The following is a 6775-nucleotide window of genomic DNA, read 5'->3' on the forward strand; positions in this document are numbered from 1 at the left end:
TAAATTGAGTGGGATCTCACTCTGTCACCCAGGCTGGAGTGCAGTGGTGTGATCATAACTTATCGCAGCCTCAACCTCCTGGGCTCAGGCAGTCCATCCACCTCAGCCTCCCAAGTAGCTGGGACTATAGGTTCACACCACCACGCCCAGCTAACTTTTTTTTTTTTTTTTGGTAGAGACAAAATCTCACCATATTGCCCAGGCTGGTCTCAAACTCCTGGGTTCAAGCAGTCCTCCTATCACAGCCTCCTAAAGTGCTAGGGTTACAGGTGTGAGCCACCACACCCAACCCGATTCTGCATATCTAATAAACTCCTAGAAGACGGCGGTCTGTGGGTTGCAGGCTGGTGAACTTCGCTTTGAGGAGTGAGGCTCTAACCCCCCCATCCACCTTGGCCTCCTTCACCTTGGTCTGGGGCTGGAGGCCCTCTGGTGAGGGAGCACGGACTGGGGACTGGAAGGGGACAGGGACTTTCCACTGTCGCACTGGACAGGGGCCTCTCGGGGTCAGTCCAGAGGACAGGCCGTGCTAATGAGTAGTCCAGGCAGGAGAAGCCCCCACCCCCACCACACTGGGAGGACTTCAGGAGGGGCCGGGTGCCCAGATCTCTGGGCTCTGCCTTTCCAGCTACCTGGAGAAGGGTTTTTCAATGCTTGGGGCTGAGAGGGCCAGGGAGGTGTGTTCCTGGCCATACCTGTGACGTGTTCATCCCAGGTGGAGGTGAAAGCCACACTGTCAGATCCATCCACCCCACTCCCAAATGAGCCATCTCTCCTGCCCCTCTCTGTGCTGTCCCTACCACTTTGGCTGAGAAGCCTGTCGGTCCCGGGTGACCAGCAGAGTGGTCCAAGACGGGTCTGAAGGCCTGCTCGCGTCTCACGGAACTGGGCGGAGTGGACTCCAGCCGGTGTCTGTCCCCTTGGAAAATGGCCACAAGGCCTCAGGCTGCAGACTCTGACCTCGAGTTGTCCCCATTTATGCCTGCCCCTACACAATTCTTGTCCCCGTCTTGCGATGCAGGGCCTGGAGTCCCCCCTCCCTGCGGATTGCCACCCCGCCACAGGGCTCCCTGAAATAGCCTCCTCCCAACAGCCCACGCTGGGGCGCTGGGGGTTCGGGACCGGGAACCCCTCAGGGGCACACGAGAAGCAGGGGGTGGCTGTCAGCTCAGGAGCCTGACTTAACGCCAGGCCCAGCCCTGGCTGGCGGCCACTGGTCCCGCTGCCATCTGGTGTCCATCTGGCGAAACCAGGAGATTGGAGGGTGGAGGGGGCACACCCAGGCCTCCTGATAGACCAGGGCTCTCCTTGTGGGACCCTGAGATGCTAGGCTGGCCCGAGAAGGCCCCTCCCGTCCCCTCTGGAATTCTGGTCTTGTTATGCCTGGCACCTGGGGTAGCTGTCAGGATGCAGCAGAAGGGACCCCATAGGATACACATCCTGGCACCCCTCCACCCCCTAGCACAGAGCTGGCTTCTCATTTCTCCGATGGACCCCAACACCTAGAACGACTCTTTTTTTTTTTTTTTTGAATAAGTGTCTCTGTTACCCAGGCTGGAATGCAGTGGCACACTCAGGGCCACCACAGCCTCGACCTCCTGGGTCAGGTGATCCTTACATCTCAGCCTTCCAAGTGACTGGAACGACAGGTGTGTGCCCCCATGCTCAGTTATTTTTTTTTTTTTTTTTTGGTGGAGACAAGGGCTCCCCATGTTGCCCAGTCTGATCTTGAACCCGTGGGCTCAGGCCTCAGCCTCCCAAAGTGCTGGGATTGTAGGCATGAGCCACCGCACCTGGCTTAGAACAGCTCTTTTCGGCTTGGGTAGAGGGTGTTGACCGGTCTGGGCTGATGGAGCCCTTACCACACAAGGCTGCCCCTCCTGGGCTGTGTCTCAGGTCCCACTTGACGACCTGCCAAGGCCTCCGGGTGCTGGGTCCTCAGGATGTCCGTGTCCCATCTGTCTCCCCCAGCCAGAGAGCTCACCGCCCACAGCGCTCGTGCCTCGTCTCCCGAGCGGCCCAGGGCTCATCATCGCTAAGGCCTGGATTGTGTCTTCATCCAGGCGTGTGAGCCAGAAGCTGCCCCTCCCTCCATGCTTGGCCATCCACCAAGCCCACTGCTTGTTCTTGGGCCTCTAAGCACCATCACTCCCACCCTCATGCCTTAGTGTCCACTGCTCTGTTTACGGAGTAGGAGCGTGACCCACAGGAGACAAGAAGGAAGGATGGATTGGCCCCTGCAGCTCAGTTCCTGTTCCCATAGCCGGGGCGAGGGGGGCGCAGAGCATTCAGGGCCCAAGGGCAGGGGCTTCTAGAAGCCCCCACTGACAGGCAAAGAGCTGACACAGGCCTCTCCCCTCTCGCAGTCGCTGCTGTTCCTGGGGCTGGTGGCCGCCGTCGGCCTGGGCCTGAACCTCATCTTCCTGGCGGCTTACCTGATCTGCACGTGCTGTTGCAGGCAGAACGAGGCAGTGCAGACCAAGCAGCGCGAGTCCTGCTGCGTCACCTGGACGGCTGTGTTGGCCGGGCTCATCTGCTGGTGAGTGTCCTTCTGCACCAGCCCTGGTGGGCGGCCCAGTCTGCAGGGGGGCCAGGGCGGGGCAGCCTCAGCAGGCCTTGGAATGAAGAGCTGGCTTGCCACGGCCCGAGCCATCTGTGTCTCACCGATGTCTGGCCCTAGACCATGACACCTCCTCCTACCCCCTCATCGAGCCTCACATGGCTCTTGGGCTGTCTGACCGTGTTCTCCTGACCAGGCCCTGGCTACCTTAATGGAAAAGCTCGTCTCCAGAATGAATGCTGTCAGCATCAGGAATCAGATGCCGGGGGTAGCGACGGGATCTCCGGGGGAACCCCTGAACTAGAATGTCTGTCCAGCCCAGCAGGGCCGTGCCTGACAGCTGTGCAAACTACTCCCTGAGTTTACAGGCAGCATTCCTGGACAGTGGTCACCTCTGCCCTCTGGGTCCCTGTTCCCTCCCAGCTGCTACTCTGGGTCTGCGAGGTCAGAAGAAAGCCTGACTCCAGCCCATATCAGTTTCATCTCCTTGTGAGATCGATAGCTTTTAGTGCCATTAGCTGGTTCTTTGCTTTGAATGAGGCAAGGAGGATGCCTAACTTGTGTGCAGAAATCCAGGCCGCCTAGCCCCTCCACCCAGCGGTGTCCTCATGCACGCTGAGGGTTTGTATTGTTCCTGTTTCTGTATCTACAGAGGCTTTTCCAAAAGCCTGGTGTCCACCCTAAGAAGCTCTGGAGAGCAGTCGCCCGTGGGGTTTAGAGTATCACATACTCAGCAGTAGGACAGGAGCCAGACAGGACTCAGTGAGGCTGCCAGTGAGGACGCCTGGGTCTCTTCCCTAGCAGCTCACCTGCCCCCAAGATTCTCTTCTCTGTGATCACATGCTCTTGCCGGGCACGTGGCTCACGCCTTATAATCCCAGCACTTTGGAAGGCTGAGGTGAGAGGGATTGCCTGAATCCATGGGTTCAAGACCGGCCTGGGCAACTTGGCAAGACCTCATCTCTACAATAAATCCAAAAATTAGCCAGGCGTGGTGGCGTTTGCCTGTAGTTCCTGCTACTTGGAGGGCTGAGGTGAAAGGATCTCCTGAGCCCAGGAGGTCGAGGCTGTGGTGGCTGTGAGCATGCCACTGCACTCCAGCCAGAGTGACAGAGTGAAACTCCAACTCAAAAAAAAAGAACATGCTCTTGGCCAGACCCGCTGGTGCAAGCCTGTAATCCCAGCACTGGGGGAGGCCAAGGCAGGAGGATGGCTTGATTTCAGGGGTTCAAGACTAGCCCAGGCAACACAGCGAGACTCCATTTCTACAAAAAAATTAAAATGTATAAAAAATAAGAAAACACACTCTTGATCCTGTCCTGCCTGTGACATGGGACTCATCTGCCAACAGGCAGCCTTTCAGGGGTGACAAAGCTCTGAGCAGAAGAAGGGGACCCAGGCTGCTGAGACGTGTGGTTGGGGCTAAAAGAATAGATCCGGAGGACAGAGTTCTAACTGACAGTACGATTCCCAGTAGAGAGGAAGAGCTCCTGGTATTAAAAATCCTCCTGCTGGGCGTGGTGGCTCGCGCCTGTAATCCCAGCACTTTGGCAGGCTGAGGCTAGAGAATTGCTTGAGCCCAGGAGTTTGAGACCAGCCTGGGCAGCATAGTGAAACCACGTCTCTACAAAAAAAAAAAAAAAGAAGGAAAAAAATCCAAAAAATTAGCTGTGCATGGTGGTATGTGCCTATAGTCTCAGCTACTTAGGAGGCTGAGGTGAAAGGATCACCTGAGCCCAGGTCAAGGCTGCTGTGAGCTGTGACTGTCGTGATCATGCCACTACAATCCAGCCTAGGTTACAGAGTGAGACTTTGATTCAAAAAGAATGAAAACTAAAATAAATATTCTCCTGCCAAGGGCGTGCAACCATGCAGGAGGCATGGGAAGAGGCATGGCCTGGAGACAAGTGAAAAAATAAGGAGCCAGCAGTGCTTATGGCACCCCTGGCTCACAGGAACTCAGGGTTTTGGTTTTGGTTTGGTTTGGTTTGGTTTGGTTTTTCTTTAACACAACAAACTTGGGTTTTTTGGGTTTTTTTTTAAGTTGGAGTCTCACTCCATCACCCAGGCTAGAGTGCAGTGGCATACTCACGGCCACCACAGCCTCGACCTGCTGGGCTCTGGCGATTCTTCTGCTTCAGCCTTCCAAGTAGCTGGAACTACAGGCGCATGCTACCACACCCGGCTAATTTTGTTTTTATTGATTATAGAGACGAGGTCTCGCCAAGTTGCCCGGGCTGGTCTCAAACCCACAGGCTCAGGCAATCCACTCGCCTCGGCCTCCCAAAGTGCTGGGATGACAGGCTGAGAGCCACCGAGCCCGGCCAACAAACTTGTTTTTGACAAATACTTGGAGCCAATAAGAATGGCTTTGGGGACCAATTCCAATAAGTAATAATTATCACTGTGTAAGGAAAACCCAGGGCAGAGGGAGTGTGTGGGGCAGGATTTGTTCGCCGGCGTTCTATGCGCTACTAATGCCAGGCAAGGAGGAGCCAGCGGGGAGAAAACAGGTACGATTCTGCCCTCTTGCCCCTATAGCCCTGGTCTAGAGGGAGAGGCAGGGAACTGCACACTTGCTTGACCTGAGAACCACCACTGAGGAGCGGGTGCCCTGGAGGACAGGAATAGGTGTGAAATCAGATGGCCTTCCTGAGCTGGGCATCCCTCTGGGCAAGGGCACCGAGGCCTGTGGGATGAGAGGCGTCCACCAAGCGAAGGTGGGGCAAGGAAGGAGGCGATACCTCCAGGCAGAGGGAAGAGGAATATATGCAAAGGCCCTGTGGTGGGAGGGGCATGGCGCGGAAAGAACCCAGTGTGTCTGGAGCAGAGGGAGAAGGTGAGGGGCGGGGGTGCTGCTGGGGGCGGCGGTCAGCAGCGAGCAGCAGCATGAGAAGTCACAAGGAGGACAGGTGGGCTCCAAACCACACAGGAGCCTGCAGGCGATGTGAGGCCTTGGGATCCTTTGTTAAGGGCCATGGGAGCTGCTGCGAGCCAGGGGTCGGCAAGGAGGGAGGGCGGCTGGATAAGGAAGAAGCCGGGTCCACCGAGTATTCAGAACAGATGGACTCGAACGTGGAGAACGGTCACCGGGTGACCGAGAGCCCCGAGGCCTAGTGGGAACCGTGAGTGACCCAGAGATGAGCTATAACAGAAGCCATTACCACCTGCAGACCAGAGGGACAGGGAGAGGCCGTGTCACCAGAGCAGCTGGAACTGCGATCAGCCTTGAGCCACCCAGCAAACTCAGCAGCCACTACAGAGAGGGGACGGTACCCCAGCTTCCTCCTCCCATCTCCTGCCAGAACCCCAGGGGCGGAAGCCATCAGGAGCCAGCTGGCAGCAGAGCCAGAGAAATTCAGTGTGAGGGGTCAGCTCCCAGGGACGGGGACCTGAGCAGGGGACGCAGAGGCGCAAACTGAAGGGCAAGCAGGCTCAGGATGGGTCCGGTGATATGATTATCAAAATGACCACAGGGCAGAGGTTTGCGTATAGAGGAATAAGAGGCTGAGTGTGGTGGTTCAACACCTGTAACCCTAGCACTCTGGGAGGCCGAGGAGGGAGGATCACTTGAGGCCAGGAGTGCGAGACCAGCCTGGGCAACATAGCAAGACCCCACCTGTACAAAACGAAAAAAAAATTAAAAGTTAGCTAGCTGTGGTGGTACACACCTTTTAGTCCTAGCTACTCGAAAGGCTGAGGCAGGAGGATTGCTTGAGCCCAGGAGTTCATGGCTGCCATGAGCTATGATCACACACGGCACTCCAGCCGGGGTCACAAAGCGAGACCCTTTCTCAAAAAGCAAACAGAAAAAAAGAGACAAGAGTGAAACACAGGCTACCAGGGTGGTCCAGGCAGAGAGTGCCAGGCTCACACCAGGGTGTGGGCGGGGACGAGAGGACCAGTGCATGGACAGAGTTGGTGGGGGGGTGAGGGAGGAGGAGCTGCTGATGGCCATCCCCAGGTTTCTGGCTTAAGCACCTGGAAGGAGACGTGGCGCTGCCAGAGAGCCAGAAGAGAGGCAGACGGTCTCAGTGCGACTTTACATGGATTGAGTTTAAGGTGCTTTTGAAACATCCCAGTGCAGATGTAAGGTTGGAGTGATACATTCAGGCGTCAGCTGGTCTCAGTGGCTCAGCGTGTAATCCCACGCTTTGGGAGGCTGAGGTGAGTGGATTGCCTGAGCCCGCGGGTTCGAGACCCACCTGGGCAACT

General features: G+C 56.7%; 1 protein-coding gene across 1 annotated transcript in view; it reads left to right on the top strand.

The window, feature by feature from the left end:
* Positions 1 to 2370: 2370 nt before the first annotated feature.
* TTYH2 (tweety family member 2) overlaps positions 2371 to 6775 on the top strand; it is a 39705-nt gene continuing 35300 nt past the window's right edge. The window contains exon 1 of the mRNA XM_021710073.1: positions 2371 to 2539. The gene's annotated coding sequence lies outside the window, so the exon portion shown is untranslated. The remainder of the gene's footprint in view (positions 2540 to 6775) is intronic.

This window comes from Carlito syrichta, unplaced genomic scaffold, assembly GCF_000164805.1.
Source record: "Carlito syrichta isolate Samal-C Ts95f unplaced genomic scaffold, Tarsius_syrichta-2.0.1 Scaffold288006, whole genome shotgun sequence".
NCBI classification, from domain to species: domain Eukaryota; kingdom Metazoa; phylum Chordata; class Mammalia; order Primates; family Tarsiidae; genus Carlito; species Carlito syrichta.